Here is a 21,966-nt window from a genome sequence, read left to right as displayed (position 1 = left end):
ATGCTGCCTGGGCTTGCTGTGTTCTCCCAGCCTCCTGTTTGTCAACCTTGGATTCCAGCATTTGCAGTTTGTCTCTAATCTCTTCAGGGGCCAGGATGAGTGTGAGGAGATTGGGTTTTGATGGAACTACCCACAGACTGAAGTCAAAAAAAGCAAAGTAAGAAAGGCAAGTGGATCAAATTCGAGAGAGCAAATTGTGAGCAAAAAGTAATTGTTACCAGTTTAGCAATTGCAAAGGAGAGAGTGACAACATTGAATTGTTTCTGGTGTCATTCTCTGTGCCCTAACATTTCACAGAGCCAGTTCCACATCCTTCCATTGGCTTTGTCATTGAGAGGCAACATTTCCCTTCCCACAGCCCTTTTTAAAAAGTCCTGTCCCAGGGAATCACTGAGGCAGAGAATACTTCACCTTTTCTGGTAAAGATAGAGAAATATAGGGTGTCAAGGAGCAGTTTCTCTGCCTTCAGGGTCTGACAGAAGGATGTGTGTAGTGTGTGGATTCTGGAGACAGATCACTGAGATATTCCTCACTCCCATCAACACCTGACTTTATTCTGACATCAGTTTCTATTCTTCATTATAAAGTACCCCCACCAGCTTCAGACTGGACATGTCACACCCAGCCCCCATTTCCCCACAATCAAGAACCAATCTTGCCCCATCTCAGGATTGCCCTCTGAATGTGGTGTCAGTGTGCTAATGCTGTTTGAATGAAAGAGCCACAGTGGACTCTGGGACTGAATCCAAGGGGTTTCTGAGCCACCAGCAGCCTCCCCGCTGTGTGAGGGTCTGTTTGGATAAGATTTCAGCCCCATTGATTCCCACTGATACTAAAGTCCTCGAGTGAGATTATTGGAGTCACATGTGGACTAAGGAACACAACAGTCAGGTCATTGAGCTGCTCTGGAATCCATCCTGAGCCCTGGATGTCTCTCACTGAGATGGCCCAGAGGTTACAGAATATGACAGCAGAAGGTGGAACCAGTTTATCATTGACTGCCTTCCCCAGCCGTGACTCCCAGACTCCCCAGATTTAACATTCTCAATCTTACTCCAGGGACACACGGGACCAATGCATCGCACTTTAAGAGTAAAGAAAACCCAAGTCTAATTTAAGTAATATTTATTTCCCAAAACCTGTGAAATTGTTATTCTGAGTAACAAGATGCTGCTGATCATATTCATCAATGCAGGGTTCCCAGTAGCTCTGGCCATTTCCAAAGCACACACGAGACAGAGACTGAATCTTCTTGATCTTTATTCCTTTTTGCAGATTTACATTGACAGAAAACAGACTTCAATTAACAGCCCAGACAGAGGAAGCTGCACAAATTCACAGCCAAAATGGAGCTTGAGGAAAACACTTGTGGAGATTTTCTCAATGACATAAGAATCCTGTCCCTTTAAGTAGTGACAGAAGCTTAAATTCGAACTGGCGGCTGAGCAGGAAGGAGATCTGGTTTACTGAAGCAGAGATTTCAGAGGTTCACATTGTTTTGTACAGCTGACAGTTTTCAGCATCTTCGAGAGGTTTTACTTGGCATCACAAGTCATCACTATCCCCATAAAACACTCCCAGGACAGGGTCAGCACGGGGTTTCATACAGAGTAAAGCTTCCTTTTGATGATCCCAATGACCTGCCTTAACCCTTGAACCTCAGAAATGTCACCGAGCCAATCCCACGAAGGAAGAGAGTTGAAATTCAGTGCTGACAATGACCTTTGTCCTGCCAGCTCAGCCCTGTTCTATTTAAAGTTGTGTCGCCTCTGTGGACTGTCTTGAACACTCTACACACATTCTGATCTCCTGATGCTCTTGCTGAGGGGAGAGGGGAGGGTCACGTGGGTGAGGGCACAGGAGAAGCGAGCGTTGGACTCCCAGTCAGACCCAGAGAGAGTCAGCAGGCTGCTGACACTGTAGGTGCTGTCCGAAGCTCGCAGGTAGTTGCTGGTCTGAACCCCGTCCGAAATGACTGCACCGTCCTTCTTCCACTGCACCCCCAGCTCATCGGGATAGAAGTGATTGGCAAGGCACACCAGGGTGGCAGTGCCCTTGGCATTGACCTGCTCTGGGGAGGGGGGCAGCAGGGTCAGCTTGGGCTGAGAATTTTCACGGCCTGAAAGACAAGACAAACAATTTTAATCCCTGCCATTCAAAGGGATTTCAACTCTGAACATTCACTGGCAAAACAATCCATTTGAACATTTGTATTCAATACCTAACAGACCCCATAAAAGGACAGGGCCTTTTAAAATTGCTTCTTGGGATGTGACTGTCGCTGACAGGACGAGCATTTATTGCCCATCCCTAATTGCTCCTGAGAGGGTGATGGTGAAAAAGAAGGGGCAGTTTTGGATCATTCTTTAGGGAATGAATGTGGGCAGCTGGAAGGGCTCTCAATGGGGGAGCATTTCAGTGACAGTGATCAGAACTCAGTGAGATTGAGAGTCGGGATGGAAATGGAGAACCATGGAGCAAGTGTAAAAGTTTTCATTTGGGAACAAATCCATTTTACTGAACTGGGCAGGGATTGGGTAAAAGTGGCTGAAAGACAAAATGCAAGGGTGAAATTTACCAGGACCTGTGGAAAGCAAAGAGCTGACAGGATGAAATGTGTCCAAATGAAGTCAGGGAAATCCCAGTGATGTTTTATAATCACAGAAAGAACAAGAGAATGAGGCCCATTCGAGAGCAGGAAGGGAACTTGTGTGCAGTGGTGGAAGATGGAGCAATGGTTCCTCATGAAAACTTTTGGTCTGTTTTCACAAAAGAGAGGGACATACATAGCAGTAACTGTAGTTCAGGAGGAGAACTGTGCAATATTGGAACAGCATCTTTCACATCTAAAAGACTCCCAGTTCATCCAATGAAAAGAAAGATCCATGCTGTCCCAAAGACATTTGCGGACCATGTGGGACTTGTTTGAAATGGGGTCACTGTTGTAATGTAGGAAATGTGGAAGCCAGATTGTACACAAGATCCCACAAGCAACAATGAACCAAGGAACATTTTTGAATGATGTTTGTTCAGGAATAAGTATCAGCCTGAATATGATTCAAAGAGAAAGTGGATGGAAAATGAGGAAATGAAAGTTAAAGGAGAAGTGAGGAATACTGGTTAGTGATGGAATTGATTGTTACTAGAAAATAAAAAGGAAAGGGACAGAGTATTGTGAATGTCATATTGTACTGAGGAAACTTAAAAGTGCAGGGAAGCTCAATATAGAACAAGCTTAAAGGTTTTGTCTCTTAACACATGAAGCATTCAGATTAATGTAGACAAAATGGTACCACATAAACCAAGGGAAATCAAGTTTGCGAGGAGTTTAAACTAATTAAAGAAGGTAGGGACTCAGGAGAAGTTATTAAAGTATCCAGACCAAGTAATAGGATTGAGAGTACGGAAAGGATCAAGAATCGAACTTGAGGCACCGTAGGGTGGAATGGTGGATCAGTGGTTAGCACTGCTGTCTCACAGCTCCGGAGACACAGACTCAATTCCAACTGACTGTCTGTGTGGGATTGACACATTCTCCACGTGTCCACTTGGGTTTCCTCCCATTGTCACAAAGAAGTGTAGGTTAGGAGGATTATCCATGGGAATTGTAGGGTGGGTGGGATGCTATTTGGACGGTCAGTCTGGGCTGAATGGCCTGCTTCCACGCTGTAGGGATTCTATGATTTCTAAAGGAGATAACGATGAGAAGGAGGCAGTCAGTGTATGACTGAGGGTGTTGTACTTCGATGCATCGAGTATATGAAACAAGGTAAATGAGCCTGTAGTGCAGGGACGTGGCTGCAAAGGGATCAGGGCTGGGAACTAAATATCCAAGGATGCACATCGTATTGAAAGGAAATGCAGGGGGATAGAGGGTCAAGTGTGAAGGAGGAACTGAAGGTAATCCTTGTTAGTCAGGAAATGGTTTTGGGGAGACTGATGGTATCAAAACTTGGTAAGTCCCCAGGGGCCAGCAACTCATCAGAGTATTTAAGAAAGTGGGTGTAGAAATAGTGGACACATTGTTGATCATTTTCCAACATTCTGTCGACTCTGACAGAGTTCCAATGGACTGGACAGTATCCAATGTAACTCCACTTTTTAATAAAAGGAGGGAGAGTGAAAATGAGGAATTATACATGAGGAAAATGCTGGAGTCAGTCATTAAAGATACTGTTACCGAGCATTTGGAAAGCAGTGACAGGATTGGTCCAAGTCAGCATGGATTTACTAAAGGGAAATCAGGCCTGACACATCTTCTGGAAGGTTTTGAGGATGTGATCAGTGGAGAATGGACAAGGCTGAATCAGTGGACAACAAAAATTGACGAAACAGTTCAGCAGGTCTGGCAGAATCTGTGGACAGCAATCGAAGTTAACATTTCAGATTGAGTGACCCTCCCTCAGGACCCAGTGGATGTTGTGTTCTGGACTTTCAAAAGGCTTTTGACAAGGTCCCATACAAGAGATTAGTGAGCAAAATTAAACCTCATGGTATTGGAGGTAATGTATTGACATGGAGAGAGAACTCGTTGGCAGATAGAAAGCAGAGAGTTGGAATAAATGGGTCCCTTTCAGAGTGGCAGGCAGTTATGAGTGGGGTACCGTAGGGTTCAGTGCTGGGACCCCAGCTGTACACAATATACATAAATGATATGGACAAAGGAATTGAATGCAATCCCTCCAAATTTGCAGATGACACTCAGTTGGGTGGCAATGTGTGCTGTGAGGAGGATGCTAAGAGGCTGCAGAGTGACTTGGACAGGCTGGCTGAGTGGACAAATACTTGGCAAATGCAATATAATTTGGGTAAATGTGAGATTATCCACTTTGGTGGTAAAACAGGAAGTCAGATTATTAGTGAATGGTGAAAGTTTAGGAAAAGGTGAGGTGCAATGAGAGTTGGGTGTCATGGTGGAACAGTAACTGAAAGGGGGCATGCAGGTGCAGCAGGCAGTGAGGAAAGCTAATGGCATGCTGGCCTTCACAGTGAGAGGATTTGTGTACTGGAGTAAGGATGTCTTGCGGAATTAAGGCCTCAGCTTGAGTATTATGTGCAGGTTTGTTCTCCTCGTCTGAGGAAGGACATTCTTGCTATTGAGGGAGTCCAGCAAAGGTTCTCCAGACTGATTCCCGGGACAGCAGGACTGACATATGAGGAAAGACTGGATCAACTGGGCTTGTACTCATTGGGATTTAGAAGAATGAGAGGAATCTCACAGAAACATATAAAATCCTGATGGGATTTGACAGGCTTGATGCTGGAAGAATGTTCTTGATATTAGGAAAATCCAAAACTAGGGGTCACAGTCGAAGATTAAGGGTTAAGTTATTCCGATGTTGTGAACCTGTGGAATCAAGAGATATGGGGGTGGAGTGGGAATGGGATAACAGATTGCGTAATCAGCCATGATCATATTGAACGGTGGTGCAGACTCAGAGGGCTGAGTGGCCTATTCCTGCAGCTATTTTCTATGTTTCTAATGATGCGTAGAGGTGTGAGGGTGGTGGGGGTGTGTGTGGGAGGAGCAGGTTTACCCTGTCAGGAAGAACTGAAATTACATCGACAGCAAGAGGAAATATGGAGTTGGAAAGCATAGAATCTGTGTGAGTCAACTTAAGGACCCACAAAATAGCAAAGAGCTTGATGGGAATTATGTACAAGTCTCCTCTCAGCCGGGATGTGGGGCAGAAAATAAATCAGGAGATAAAAAATGCATGTAAGAAAGGGATTATTACAATAATCATGGGGACTGCAATATGCAGGTGGACTGGGAAAGTCAGGTTGGGAATGGATCTCAAGGAAAGGAATTCATGGAATGTCTGCGAGATGCTTTTTTTTGGAACAGTTTGTGGGAGACCCACGAGGAAACAGGTAATTCTGGATTCGGTGATGTGTAATGAGGCAGCCCTGATTGGGGAGCTGAAGGTGAGTGAACCCTGAGGGGGCAGTGACCATAATGTGATACAATTCACCCTGCAGTTCGAGAGGGAGAAGCTGGGAAGTATATGAAATAATATCAATGAGCAAGTTCGACAAAGGAGAGCCAATGGACATGATCTGTTTGGGTTTCCAGAAGGCCTTTGACAAGTTGCCACACAGGAGGCTGCTAAATAACATAAGAGCCCATGGGGTTTGGAACCCAGTAATGACGTGGACAGAGAGTGGAAATAAATGGGTCTTTTGCAGGATGGCAGCTGGTGCCTCATGCAGTTCAGCAGGGGGCAGTGTTGGGACCTCAGCTTTTCATGTAACAATTAATTATATATTAACGATCTGGGAAAAGGAACTGAGGGCATTGTTACTACATTTGCTGATGACACAAAGATGAGGGGAGGGACAGGGAGAGTTGAGGAAGCAGGGAGGCTGCAGAAGGACTGGAAAGGCTCAGAGAGTGGGCAAAGAAGTGACAGATAAAGGGACTTAGGAGTCCTCTTTCAGATTTCACTTAAGGTTAATATGTAGGTTCAGTTGGCAATTAGGAAGACAAATGCAATGTTAGCATTCATTTCAACTGAGTTAGAATACAAGAGCAGGTGTGTAGTGCTGAGGCTGTATGAGACTCTGGTCAGACTGCATTTGGAATATTGTGAACAGTTTTGGGACCTGTATCTAAGGAGGGATGTGCTTGCATTGGGGGAGATCCAGAGGAGGTTTATGAGAATGACCCTGGGGTTGACAGCCTGGTCTGTTGAGGAGAGATTGAGGACTCTGGATGTGGACTTGATAGAGTTCTTAAGGATATGCGGAGATCACATTGAAACTTACAGAATACGGAAAGGTCTGGATAAAGTGGGCGGGGATGAGATGTTTCCACCAGTAAGAGAAACATTGGCCAGAGGGCACAGCCACAGACTTGAGGGATAATCCATGAGGACTGAGATGAGGAGGAATTTCTTCTGCCAGAGGGTGGTTAATCTGTGGAACTCATGCTGCAGAGGTGAAGGCATTGAGTGTGTTTCGGACGGACATTGATAGGTTCCTGATTGGGAAGGCGATCAAAGATAATGGGAAGAAGGCAGGAGAATGGTCGTGAGAAACACATCAGCCATGCCCAAACAGCACAGCAGTCTTGATGGGCCGAATGGCCTAATTCTACTCTGTTATCATATTGTCTTTTGAACAAACTCTGCAAAACCCTGGAACACTGAAAGGCCTGGATTTGAGCCCAGCTGGAGCTGTTTGTCATCAGAACTTTATCAAGGGATAACCAGGGAGTGGTGAGAGTGTGCACCCTGTTCCATGTGGGAACTTCAGGATGCTTCCCATCTCCTGGAACACCATGAGTTCAGGAAGTGTGGTCAGTGACAGCAGTTGGAGCTCTGGGTTTCGGAGCTTGAGCAGCAGCTGGTGTCAGTGCGGAGCGTCTGTGAGGCTGAGAGCTCCGTGGAAAGCACGTTTCTAGATGTGGTCACTCTGAAGCTTCAGAGTATGCAGGGAGAGAGGGAATGGGGGAGCAGCAGACAGTCCAAAAGGACCAGGCAGCTCGTACAGGAATCCCCTGAGTGCATCCCACTGTCCAACCAGGTTTCAGTTTGGAATCCTGATGAGAATGATGGTTCATCTGGGGAGTGCAGCCAGAGTCAAGTCCATGGCACCACTGGGACTCAGCTGTACAGGGAGGCACAAGGTAGACTGGAAGAGCGATAGTGAGAGGAGATTCGAGGTGTTTCTGCAGCTGCAGATGGAATTCCAGGATGGCGTGTTGTCTCCCACCCTGAGGGGAGAGGGGGAACAGGCAGCAGTTGTGGTCCCAGTGACAGACGGAGAAAAGGGATGTGGTCCTGCAGTCAGAACTTAGGGAGCTCTGGAGGCAATTAGCAACAGGAGCTCAAAATTGTAAATCTCTGGACTACTCCCAGTGACCAATGCAAGTGAGGATAGGAACAGAAGGATAAGGCAGGGTGTATCTGAGGCTGGAAAGGTGATCCAGGAGGGAGCGTTTGAGATTCTTGGGACATTGGGAATGATTTTGTTGGAGATGTGACCTCTTTAGACCAGATGGGTTGCTCCTGAACAGAACTGAGCTCCTTGTGGGGTGATTTGCTGGTGTTGTTGGAGAGGGTTTAAATGAACATGGAAGGGGGGCTGTGGGAACCAGGAGGAAATATCAGGGAGGAACACCAAGGAAAACAGAATCATGCAAGAGATAGATACTCTAAAGTAAGGAAGAGTAACTTATTTGGCCAGGTCACAGTGAGGGAGAGAGTAATAATTTCTAAATCCAACTGACTGTGTGCATGTATGGGCCTGCGTGGAGTATGGGGAGTAAGATTGGGGAGTTACAGACGCATATTACCAAGTGGAAATCTGGTGTAGTTGCTCTTACAGATGAGGCTCAAATGAGGACAGGACTGGGTGTTAAATATTCCTGGATACAAGGTGTTCAATAAAGATAGGAAAAGGGGAAGAAGGTGTGGGATTGGTTAAGATAGGTGCAGAACTGGAGAAAGAGGATGTCCCAGAGGGGTCAAGGGCAGAATGGATTTGGTTTGAGATAAGGAACAAAAAAGGTGCAATCAGGTTGTTCAGTGCAGTCTGTCGGTCACCAACTAGAGGGAAGGATGTAGAGGAAGAAATCTGGAAGAAATTCACAGCACACATTTGGGCAACTTTAATTATCAGAATATAGAATGAAATCGGAGCAGTGTGAAGGGCTGAGAGGGGCCAGAGTTGTGAGAGTGTGCTCGGGTGAATTTTCTCCAGTCGTGTGTTCCCATTCCAATCAGAAAGGAAGCTCTGCCAGACCGAGATCTTGGGAATGAGGAGGCCCAAGTATATTGAGTGTCAGTCAGAGGACATTTAGGGAACAGTGACAATTGTATCACAAGGTTTCGGGAGACAGTGGAAAAGGACAAAGAACAATCTAGAGTAAAGTCATGACCATGGATCATATCCCATGGATCACCTCCAATGTCTCACTCTTAGAATTTTCATATTTTATTTTAAAACAAAATATGAATGAGTTACCAATCTACTATATTGCCGCAGTATTTATGGTTGAGAAGGACATCGAAGTGAAGGAAATTCAGGAAATAAATGTTGATGTCTTGATAAGAGTCCATATTACAGGAGAAGAGGTGCAGTAATCTGTTCTTTAAACTCATAAAGGTAGATAAATCCCCAGGAGCTGATCAGCTCCATCCCAGTACTTTGTGGGAAGCTTGGGAAGAGACTTTGACACCCCTTGGTGAGATGTTTGTATCATCAACAGCCACAGGTGATGTGCTGGAAGACTGGAGCATGGCTAATTTTGTGCTGATATTTAGGAAGGTCTGCAAGGAATACCCTGGGAATTATAGACCGGTGAGTCTGATAGTGGTAAGTTGTTGGAGGGGATTTTGACAGAAAGGATCTAAATGCATTTGGAAAGACAAGGATTGATTAAGAATAATCCACAAAGCTTTGTCAGTGGGAAAACATGTTTCACAAATTTGATTGAGTTTTTTGAAGACATGACCAAGAAGATAGCTGAGGGCAGAGGGTAGACATTGTCTACATGGACTTTAGCAAGACCTTTGACAAGGTGCTGCATGGTCAATTGGTTAGTAAGTTAGATCAAGTTGGATCCAGGGAGGGCAAGCTAACTGATACAAAGTTGGCTTAATGGTTGGAGACAGAGAGTGGTGGTAGATAATGGTTGTTCAGACTGGAAGCCTGCGACCAGCGATGTGGCAAAAGGATTGGTTCTGGGTTCATCATTGTTCATCATTTATAGAAACAAATTGAATATAGGGGGCATGGTTGTGAGTTTGCAGATGACACTAACATTGTTGGTTTCATGGACAGAGAAGAAGGCTATTTGAGAGTACATTTACATTACACATTGAGATAATAGCGAGGTGTTGCATTTTGGTACAAAAACCAGGTCAGGGCTAACACAGTTAATTGTGGGGCCATGGGGAGTGTTGTCAAACAGGGAGACCAAGGGGTGGAGGCACATAGAGGATTGAAACTGGTGTCACATGTCGACAGGGTGGTGAAGAAAGCATTTGGTACAATTGCTTCTATCGGTCAGAGCATTACGTGTGGGAGTTGTTACGATTCTCCAAGGTATTGATCAGGCCCATTCCCAGTCACCCTGCTATTGGAAGGATGTCATTAAATTGGAAAGGGTGTAAAAAGGATGACAAGGATGTCACCGAGACTGGAGGGTTTGCGTTATAAGGAGAGGCTGGTTAGGCCTGGGCTATTTCCCTTGGAAGGTCAGAGACTGCTGGGTGACATTTTAGAGGTTTATAAAATGATAATGGCCATAGATAAGATGACTAGCTCAGGTTTATTCCCCCAAGTAAGGGAGTCCAAAACTAAAGAGCAGAGGTTTAAAGCAAGAGGGGAAAGATTCAAAAGGGACCTGAGGTGCATCTCATTCACATAGAGGATGGTGCATGTCTTGAATGAGGAAGTTGGAGAGGTGAGTATGATAACAACATTTAAAAGGCATTTGAACAGGTACATGGACAGGAACGGTATGGGAGAAATTAGCTAAATGCAAGCAAATGGGACTACGGGAAAAGATAAGGGGAATAATTCATGAAGGATGTGAATATTTTGGAGATGGGGTAAAAAAATTCAAATAGGAGGTTCATGGATGAGGAAAGTCAGTTGTGAACAAACGTTGGAGAAGTTTGGACTGTCTGCCTTGGAGAAGTGAAGGCTGAGAGGAAATTTGTTTGAGGAATTCAAAATCAGGAGGTGTCTGGCCAGAGGAAATAGGGAAAAAATGTTCCCACTCATGAAAGTATTGAGAAGGAGAGGGCACAGATTTAAAGTAATTAGTGAGAGAATCAAAAATGAGATGAGGAAAAACATTTTCAGCCAGTGAGTGGTTAAGGTGTGGAATGCACTGCCTGAGAGTGTGGTGGAGGCAGCTTCAATTGAAACATTCCAAAGGGAATGAGACTGTTATTCGAAAAGGAACAATGTGCAGGGTGACAGGGAGAAGGCAGGAGAATGACACTCAGTGAATTGCTCATTCGGAGAGCCGGTCCAGACAGGATGGGCGGAACGGCCTCCGTGTGCACTGTAACAACTCTGTGATTGTGTGATTGAGCAGAGTTAAAGCTGGGGGAGGTGGGAGCTCGGTGTCTCACTGTGCTGCTGCTGCTGCTGCTGCTGAGGTCAGTGAGATCAGAGACTGGGACAGGGAGCCAGAGCTTGCATCAAACTCTGCCCATGATCGTCACACTGAGACTGGCAGGAGGCTACTCACTGATTTCACTCCATGCTGCAGGAATGGGACCACAGGCTGCAAATGGGCAGAGCTCCTCCTCACGGTGAGTAAAACTGACTGACTTATATCTTGCTGCTTAAATGGACAATGGAACTAAAGAAATACAGTTGGACACCCTGTTAGACACAGTGCTCCTTAATCAACTATTTCATTCACTGCAGCTTCTCACTAATTCAGCATTTGTGTTTTAGAATGTGTGTTTCAGTATTGACAGGATTTATAACGGAGGATTGAGGTTTACTTACTCAGTCGGAGCTTGGTTCCTTTCCCGAATGTAAGCCACAGTGAGAGCTCCCAGTGCAGAGAGTGAACAAAAATCTCTGCTCTTTGCTTCCCTTTCTCACTCACTCTCACACTCTCCCTCTCACTCTCTTTCTCTCTCCCTCATTCATGTGTCTTTCTGTCTCTGTCTCTCTGGGTTGTGTCCAGCTGGGCTCGGGCGGTTTGTCAAATGTATTTTTCAATGTTAAGTTTTGCAGCTGTTCTTCAAGTGTGGCGATGGAGTGTCAGAGGGAAACTTGAGGCCTTCAGTAAATGGTGGACACCACAGAGACTGGAGTGTGTAGTGGACAGTGACAATCCAGCATGGGTTAGTTTGTTCATTTACATTTATATGTAACTGGATGTGTCAGTACAGGCAGTGGGACTGTGCCTATTGAGGTTTTTGTACGGCTCTGTAATACTGTGTAGGGGGAGCTGCTACCCTGCTGACAGTAATAGTCAGCGACATCCTCATTCTGAACGTTGCTGATTTTCAGGGTGAAACTGGTCCCTGATCCACTGCCCGTGAATCGATTGGAGACTCCTGTGAATCGATTTGTTGCATAATAGATCAGGAGAGAGGGTTTCTGACCTTCTCGCTGCTGGTACCAGTTAACATAGTTGCTAACAGATTGACTGGCCGTACAGGTGATGGTTACAGTGTGGCCCAGTCCCACTGACAGCACCGGGGGAGACTGGGTCATGGTGATGTCCCCATTGATACCTGAGGGGTCAGAGAGAAACACAGTGAAGTCAGAACTGTCACAGAAAGAGCCTGTCAAATGAGAGATTGTTGGAAACACTGAACATTCCTCTGGTTTCAGCATTTTCCCTTCAATCACAAGTCAGTGGAATTGAAGAGAAATGGAGAACAGCTAAAGATTCAAGGTGGAAGGAGAGAGATTTGTACCTGCGACACAGAATGCCAGGGGCCAGATCAGCTGGATGTGTGAAATCATGGTGTGTACTCCTGTCCCTGTGCCTGGTTCCTGATAAACTCTCCCTTCACTGGGCTCTGCTTTATAAAGCTGCAGTCTGTGAGAGTCTGACTGGGTGTTCCTCAGTATGTAAATGGAATCAGGCAGAGAGAGCCACGTCAGCCCCTCACACTTCCTCTTCTCTCTCTCTCTCTCTTTCTCACTGTCTCAGAGAGTCATTGATGTGAACAGCACTGAATGAGGCCATTTGGCCCATTGTATCTGTGCTGTTAAACAAAGATCTGATGACACTAATCCCATCCTCCAGCTCTTGGCCCATTACCCTGGAGGTTACAGCAACACAAGGGAATATCTAAACACTGCTCCAATGTCACGAGAATTTGTGACTCAACCAGCCTTTCAGGCAGTGAGTTCCAGACTCTCACCACCCTCTGGGTGAAAACATTTCTCCTCAATTCCCCTCTCACTCTCCAACTTGACTGGGCCTGGACTCACTCAAGTTCAGAAGGATGAGAGGGAATCTGATTGAAACATATAAAATTCTAACAGGGCTGGGCAGGGAGGAGGTTTCCCCTGGCTGGGGAGTCTCAAAAAAGGGGACCCAGTCTCAGGGGGATACAGGGTCGACCATTTAGGACTGAGATGAGGAAACATTTCTTCACTCAAAGGGTGGTCAACCTGTGGAATTCTCTACCACTGAATATATCAAGAAAAAGAGAGAGATAATTGTTTAGATTAGATTAGATTACAGTGTGGAAACAGGCCCTTCGGCCCAACAAGTCCACACCGACCCGCCGAAGCGAAACCCACCCATACCCCTACATTTACCCCTTATCTAACACTACGGGCAATTTAGTACGGCCAATTCACCTGACCCTGCACATCTTTTTGGATTTTGGGAGGAAACCGGAGCACCCGGAGGAAACCCACGCAGACACGGGGAGAACGTGCAAACTCCACACAGTCAGTCGCCTGAGGCGGGAATTGAACCCGGGTCTCTGGCGCTGCGAGGCAGCAGTGCTAACCACTGTGCCACCGTGCCGCCCACTAATTGTTTTGCATTTTAACAGCATGAAGGGAATGGGGAGAAAGCAGGAATATGGCTTTGAGAGAGAGGGTCAGCCATGATCATACTGAATGACAGAGCAGACTCAAAGGGCGAAATGGCCTGCTCCAGCTCCGAGTTTCTGTGTGTCCATGTCTGTGTTACCTTCAATCTCGGTCCCTGGTTACTGAGTCCTTTACTCATGTAAAAAGTGCCTTCCTACCCACACTATCACTGCCCCAAATAACCTTATACCCCTCTATCAGGTCCCCTCTCAGCCTTCACTGCTCCAAGGAAAACAACCCCAACCTTTCTCATCTTATCTCAAAGCTCACATTCAGGCAGCATCCTGGGAAATCTCCCCATACCCTCTCAAGTACAATCACATCCTTCCCAGAATGTGGTGACCAGGACCTGTCCTCTTCTCTCTCTCTCTCTTTCTCTATCTCTCTCTCTCTCGATCTCCCTTTCTGACTCACACCTTACACTTCTTTCTCTCTACCTCTATCTCTCTCTCCCCCACTGTTAATCTCTTTCATATTCTCTTTCTCTGTCTCAAAGCCACTCCCTCCCACTCATTCCCAGTTCCTCACTCCGTCTCATAATCTCTATTTCTGCATCATTCTCTGTCTCCGTCACTCACTCCATCTCTCGCTATAATTGAAAGCATCCAAATGTTATCTGCCCCTCTCTATTCCTCCCTCTTTCTCTCCCTCCCTCTCTGTATCCCAATCTACAATCTCTCTCCCTCCCTCTCTGGCATTCTGTCTCCAACCATACTCATCTCACACACACACACACTCTCTCCCTCTCTCTCTGTCTCGCTTCTCTCTCTTTCTGACAGTGTCCTGGGTGGTGACAGTTGAATGCAGGATAAATCTCCCTCTGCTCTGCCCCACTAATGGACATTAACCCTTTACCCCAGTAGGATGTATTTTCCTGGAGTAACTCCCCATTTCCCACATTGACCAGGGTTTGGCCTCACTCAGGAAGATGGACAGATTCTTGTCAAAAGAAAGGCAATTCTGTGCTGTTGGCCTATTCTCACTGGGGACTGGTTTGGACACAAAGCTCATTCCATGAAGGCCCAGCAGAGACAGGAGATCCTCAGGTCACCAGTGTGAGCTGGAGGGATAGGACAGGCTCTGACCCACTGACCTAACCTGTACATTCACAACATGTTTAAATCCTTTTCCCTTTCCTTCCACTTCCATGATGAGTCTCTGAGTCAGGTTGTTTCACTGGGATGAGGGTTGGACTATCACACAGTTACAACAGAAAGGAACTGACCCCCATACCCAATAGAGACCAGTAAACATGGGCCTCCTTCCTGCTGGAACCTCCAACAGAGACCAGTAAACATGGGTCTCCTTCCTGCTGGAACCTCCAACAGAGACCAGTAAACATGGGCCTCCTATTCACTGGAGTTTCCGATGGAGACGAGTAGATGACTGAGTTTTTGAAGAAGTAATCATGGAGATAGATAAAGGTGGAGCAGTACACTCTGTCCACAGACTTTAGCAAGGCCTTAGTAAAGGTTCCCCTGGTAGACTGTTTCGTAAGATTATATCACATAGGATCCAGGGAGAGCTCGCCAATTGGATAGAAAATTGGCCTAATGGTAGGAGGCAGAGGCTGGTGAGAGAGGGTTGTTATTCAGACTGGAGGCCAGTGACCAGCCGTCTGCCACAAGAATCGATCCTGGATCCACTGTTGTTCATCATTTATATGAACAATTTGGATGAGAAAATAGCAGGAACGGTCAGGAAGTTTGTGGCTGATATTAAAATTGTTGGCATCGTGGACAGGGAAGAAGGTTATCCAAGAGTGCAATGTCATCTTGATCAACTGGGCCAGTGGGTCAACAAATCCAGATGGAGTTTAATTTCGATAAATGGAAGGAGTTACATTTTGGTAAGACAAACCAGGGCAGGAATTACACAATTAATGGTAGAGCCATGGGGAGTGTTGTTGAACAGAGAGACTGAGGGGTACAGGTATATAGTTCCTTGAAAGTGGTGTCACAGGTAGACAGGGTGGTGAAGAGGGTATTTGGCACGCTCACCTTCACTGGTCAAAGCAGGGAGTACAGGAGCTGGGACATCATGTTACAGCTGTACAAGGCATTGGGAAGGCCACATTTGGACATTATGTACATTTCTGCTCACCCTGCTATAGGAAGGAAGTTATTACACTGGTTTGGGTAAAATAAAGATTAATTGGAAGGTTTGAATCATAAGGCAAGGATGGATAGGCTGAGATGTTTTCCAGGGAATGCAGGAGATTGAAGGGTGACCTTAATAATCATGAGGTTTATATAATCATGAGGGTCATAAATAAGGTGAATAGCTAAAGTCTTTTCCCCAGGGCAGGGGAGTCCAGTACGAGAAGGAATAGGTTTAAGCCAAGAGTGGAAAGAATTTGATGGGGCCGGAGAGACAACCTTTTCACACAGAGGATGATGTGTATGTGTAATGAGCTGCCAGAGGAAGTGGTAGAGGCGAGTACAATTACTACATTTCAAGGACGTTTTTACAGGAACATGGATAGGAAGGATTTAGAGAGGATTGGGCCAAACACAGGCAAATGGGACTAGTTCAGTTTTGGAAACTTGGTCAGCATGGATAAGTAGAGCTGAAGGGCCTGATGCCATGCTGTAAACCTCTATGACTCTATGATGATGTATACATGGGCCACCTTCCCATAGGACCAGTCAACATGGGCCTCCTTCCCACTGGATTGTCCAGTATCTGAGCTGCAAAACCAACATTGTGTCCACCACATATGTCTCTTATTTCAATCTCAATCACATTGTTTGTCTCTGCACAGAAACCCTAATTTCTGCTTGTCCCACCTCCTAACTCTATGATTCCAATATCCTCTCCCAGCTTCCTGAACCACATTCCATAAATGCCAGCTTGTCCGGTATGTAGTGGTCTCTTCCCTGTCTTACCATGTGTTGTTCCAGAATGACCCACAACCTCACTGCCAGCCAATTGCCTCCATGGCCTCCCTCCTCCCTCACTCTGTGTCTTGCTGCAGACTCACATTCCCTCCCTCCCCTTTCCATCTTCTGTCTCTGGTGTCCTGCCCATAGCTGCTTCCTCCATCCCACTATTGACAGCAGAGCCTTCAGACCCCTACAGCGTGCTCTCTGACCTCCTGCCCTTCATCCCTCCCCCTCTCGATGGCTGTGCTATTGAATATACTGTTCACTTCCATCACTTTTGGTTCACAGTTGCTTTGCCATTGATTTGCTGACTTATTCTGGTACATCTAGTCTGGTCTGTTCCCTGAGTTGGTTTAAGAGCGTTTTGCTTCAGAAAACACTCTTCTGTAAACTGGGTTGTCTGTTTCTCCCAATCTTTGTGTCCAGGTGAGACTAAGTGTGTGTAAGCTCTTATACAACACAGAAGTCACTGAGACGGTTGTGACAGTCAAATGAGTTCAATGAGTCCCATTTACCCAGCCCTTCCTGTATAACCCTGCAATTGTTTCCTTTTCAGCTATTTCTCCAAATGCCCTTTGAAAGTTGCTGTTGAATCCACTTCCACTCACCTTGCAGACACTCATCATGAACTCGCTGGATAAAAATGTTCCTATCTTCTCTCTTGTCCTTCAGACCCTTTCTGAAATGTGTGCCTTCTGGTTACTGACCCTCCTGCCTGGAGAAACAATCTGTCCTTTATTTACTGCATCCAAACTCTCTAATTGTGAACCCGTCATTGAGTGAGACCTGTTTCCAGCACAGGGGGAGAACATTCAGCCTGTCGGGTAAATGCTGTCATTTCATGGGGCAATCCAGTCAGTCCCACCCCCTTCCCTACTCGACCCCCAGAGCCTTGCAGATTTATTTCCATCAAGAGCCCATCCAATCTGCCATTGCAATAACTGAGTGTCTTCACCTGCCTCAACTGAATGGGCACTAATTTCCACGTCATTACCAATTGCTGCTAAAAACAAAGTTCTTCCTGATATCCCGTATCTCTTCCCCAACAAAGTGTAAGCTATTCTCAATGTGAAGGTGGGATTTTGTCTCCACACGGACTGTGCGGTGGTCACTCTTACTGATACTGTCATGAACAGATACACCAGCAGCAGGCAGATTGGTGAGGGTGATAGTGAGTATGTTTTTCCCTCTTGTTGGTTCCTTCACCACCTGCCCCAGGTCCAGTCTTGCAGCTGAATCAGGTGGAACTTGACCAATTTGCTCAGTAGTGTTGCTTCTGAGCAGCTCTTAATGGTGGGCTTTGAAGTCCCTTACTCAGGGTATATCCTGCATCCTTCCCACCCTCAGTGTTCCCTCCAAGTGTTGTTAAACATGGAGGAGAACTGATTGCTCAGTTGAGGTTGGAGGGGAGGCGGTGCTATGTGGTAATCAGCAGGAGGTTTCCTTCCCCATGAGTTTTCATGGGTTCCTTAGTTAATGGTGAGGACTCCCAGGGCAACTCCCTTCCGACTGTACACACCACTGTGTTGCCTCCCCTGCTTGGTCTATCCTGTCAGTTAAAAACTGAATGAGGGAACAAATCTGTGCAGGTTTCACAGCTTGGAGACAGAGCTGCTGCTGGATTCTGTTTCTGATCTCCAAGTGCAGGCGTGTGTTTGTGAGAGAGTGACTGACACTTTTTCCATCATTGTGCTGTTTCTGCAAAACAAATCCCAGAACCAGCCTCCTGTGCTATCAGATTCCAGGGATTGCAGACAGTTCACAGTTTTCTCCCGTCTCAGTAACAAACGTCCAGCTGCTCCGAGCTCCTTCTTTCACTTCCTCTCTTGGTGAAGTTTCAACCTTGCGCTCTGACAGTCTTTGCAGTTATTTTTTACACTGGGGCTTTCTGCTGTGGTCAGAATCTCTAATAATAAGTGTCCAGTCAGTGACAATCACAGCAGCTAAGAGCAGTCAGGACTGAGGAGCCAGGCTCACTGGGAAACACATTGGAAAAATCAAAGCCATCCTGTTCAGCTCCCGGCACAAACTCCATCCCTCTCCCTGAGAACTGTCTGCTGCTCAATCAGACTCGTAATATACTTGGCCACATCTATGTAAATGATCTGAGCTCCATATCGCAAAGATCAGCCACTGAAAATCTCAGCCATGTCTGGGACTCCAAACATGACCATTCCAATGCTGTACTAGCACTCATCACAGTCACAGCCCTTCATAATCTTGAGCTCATTCCAAATTCCCCTGCCCATATCCCAACTTGCACCAAGTCCCATTCCACCAACCCCCTGCACCCCATGTTTACATTGGCTCCTGGCCCAGAAACACTTCAATTTTCAAATTCTTATCCTTGTTCTCAAATCCCTCCCTGTCCTCCACCTTCCCTATCTCTGTGACCTCCTCCAAACTGCCTCACTCAGTGTGGTTAGCAATCTTGGATATATGGCTCTCAAATTCTTCATGCACATCATTGAGAAACATTGTGCATAGCTGAGCACAGATCCCTGGGGGCACCACTATTCACATCTTGCTCATTAGAGGACACACACATTATCCGTCCTCTCTGACTCCTACCTCCAAACTAATTCCTGACATAAGACAAATACTTTTCACTAATTGGTTTGATGGGAGAAAGCAGAGGTTAATGGTGGAAATTGCTTGTCAGACTGGACGCCTGTGGAGTGCCTGAGGACTAGGTGCTGAGCCCATTACTGTATGTTATGTGTATCAATGATTTGGATGAGAATCTGTAAGGCATGATTAGTAAGTTTGCAGAAGACATTACAAAAGGTGGTATCATGGAGATTATCAGATATTGCGGCAGGACCTTGATCAGCTGAGGAAGTGGGAAGAGAAATGAAAATTAAATTTATGTAGATTAGTGTGAGGTCTTGAATTTTAGAAAATTAAATCAAGGTCAGGGTTTCATTGTGTAGTGGAACAGTGGGATCTTGCAGTTCAGGTACACAGTTCTCTGAAAGTTGAGTCACAATGAGACAGGGCAGTGAAGAAGGCTTTTGGTGCTCTGCCCATTATCAGTCAGGGCACTGGGTACAGGAATTGAGAAGTTATGTTGCAGTTGTACAGGACATTGGTGAGGCCGAACTTGGACTATTATGTTTAGTTTTGGTCACCTTGTTATAAGAAGGATATTATTCAACTGGAAAAAGTGCAGAAGAAATTTACAAGGATGTTGTCAAGTTTCAATGTCTGAGTTTTTGGGAGAGGTTGGACAAGCTAGGACATTTTTCTAAGAGTGTAGGAGACTGAAGGGGAATCCTTTAGAAGTGTATAAGACCATGAGAGACATGGATAGGGTGAATGCACCCAGTCTTTTTCCCAGGGTTGGGGAATTGAGAGCTATAGGGCAACAGTTTAAGGTCAGAGGGGAAAGAGAAAAAGGGAACCTGAGTGGCTACATTTTTACACAGAGGGTGGTACACATATGGAGTGAGCTGCTAGTCGAAGTGATTGAGGCGGGTGCATTAACAACATTTAAAAGGCATTTGGACAAATACATAGGTAAACATTTGAAGGATATGGACCAAGTGCAGGGAAATAGGGTTAATGTGGATGGACATTTTGGTCAGCACGGACCAGTTTGGGCCAAAGGGCCTGTCTCTGTGCTGTAGGACTCGATGACTCTATGACTCTATAATTCCATATGTTTCCAAGTTTATGAACAGTCTCTCAAACATAGAAACAAAGGAACTAGGAGCAAGAGGAGGCCATTCAGCCCTTCGAGTGGGCTCTGCCATTCAATATGACCATGGCTGATCATTCAACTTAGTCCCCTGTTCCCAATTTCTCCCCGTAACCTTTAGTCCCTTTAGTCCTAGGAACAATACCTATCGCCTTCATGAAACTATTTAATGTTTTGGTCTCAACTGCTTTCTGTGACAGAATATTCCACTAGCTTCCCAGGCTCTGGCTGAAGAAATGTCTCCTCATCTCAGTCTGAAATGGCCTTTCCCTTTTCTGCAAACTCTAATCCTGGTTCTGAATTCCCCAGTCATCAGGAACATCCTTCCTGTGTTTTTCCAGTCTTGTCCTGTTAGGACTTTACAGGTTTCAAAGTGATTCCTCTCAATCTTCTAACCTCCAGTGATTATAGTCCTAACCAATCCAGTTTATCCTCAGATCTAAGTGCTGTCATCCCTGGAATCAGTCTGGTAAACCTTCGCTGCCGTCCCCCCACAGCCAAAACATCCTTCCTCAGATAAAGAGACCAAAACTGCACACAATACAATCATAAAATCGCACAGTATAGAAGAGACCCTTCAGCCCATTAACTGTGTACCAGCCAAACTACACTAAACCTACACCAGTCCAACTTTCCAACATGAGGTCCATAGTTTTAATGTTATGACATTTCAACTGCTCATCCAAGTACTTTTTAAATTTTGTGAGGCTTCCCAATTCAACTACACTCCCAGGCTCTGCATTCCAGACCCACACCACCCTCTGGATGAAAAACATCTTGAAGCCTCCTATCTTTCATATTAAATGTGAGCCAACTTGTTATTGACCCTCCCACGATAGAGAACAGCTGCTTTCTCTCCACCCTGTCCATTCCCCTCATAACTTTATACACCTCGATCAGGTCCCCCCTCCACCTTCTCTGCTCTGAAGAAAACAACCCGAGCTGATCCAATTTCTCTTCATCACTGAAAGGTTCCATCGCACACAACATCCTGGTGATTCCCCTCTGCACCCCGTCCAGTGCAATCACATCCTTCCTACAATGTGGTGACCTGAACAGCACACAGTACTCCAGCTGTGGCCTAACCAATGTTCTGCTTAACTGCAACATATCCTCCTGCTTTTATAACCAATACCTGAAATGACAAAGGCAAGTGTCCCATATGCCTTCATAACTGCTCTGTTAACCTGTCTTGCCACATTCAGGAATCAGCTGACAAGTACACAAAGATCACTCTGTTCATCTGAGCTTCCTCAGTTCAAAGAACAAAGAACAAAGAACAAAGAAAATTACAGCATAGCAACAGGCCCTTCGGCCCTCCAAGCCTGCTCCAATCCAGATCCTCTATCGAAACCTGAGACCTATTTCCCAAGGATCTGTATCCCTTTGCTCCCTGCGCATTCATGTATCTGCCCAGGTACATCTTAAATGAGGTTGTCATGCCTATTATATCATCTCCACTGGCAACATATTCCAGGCACCCACCACCCTCTGCGTAATCAACTTTCCATGCATATCTCCCTTAAATGTTACCCCTCTCACCTTGAACTCATGACCCCTGGTCATTGAGTCCCGCATCCCGGGGAAAAGCTTCTTGCTATCCACCCTGTCTACACCTCTCACGGTTTTGTCGACCTCAATCTGGCCCCCCCAACCTTCATCTTTCCAATGAAAATAATCCTACATCTACTCAACCTCTCTTTATAACTAATGCCCTCCATACCTCAATTCTGATGAACCTCCTTTGCATACTCTCCCAAGTATCCACAATCTTCTGATAATGTGGTGACCAGGATTCTACACAGTTTTCCAAATGTGGCTGAACCAAAGTCCAATACA

At 45.8% G+C, this 21,966-nt stretch overlaps 1 long non-coding RNA gene and 1 pseudogene across 1 annotated transcript; both read right to left on the bottom strand.

The window, feature by feature from the left end:
- Positions 1–21,966, bottom strand: part of LOC122545411 (centrosome-associated protein 350-like) — a 1,525,564-nt pseudogene that overhangs the window by 290,204 nt on the left and 1,213,394 nt on the right.
- LOC148149300 (uncharacterized) lies at positions 1,244–11,512 on the bottom strand. The gene is made up of 2 exons (XR_015758242.1): positions 11,479–11,512; positions 1,244–2,119 (listed from the first exon to the last, which is right to left on the bottom strand). It is a non-coding gene; the product is annotated as an uncharacterized LOC148149300 (long non-coding RNA).

The sequence above is a fragment of the Chiloscyllium plagiosum genome, unplaced genomic scaffold (assembly GCF_037043375.1).
Source record: "Chiloscyllium plagiosum isolate Xiang-an unplaced genomic scaffold, Cpla_swu_hap1 HiC_scaffold_9, whole genome shotgun sequence".
Lineage (NCBI taxonomy): Eukaryota > Metazoa > Chordata > Chondrichthyes > Orectolobiformes > Hemiscylliidae > Chiloscyllium > Chiloscyllium plagiosum.
This window is presented reverse-complemented; position numbering and strand designations above follow the sequence as displayed.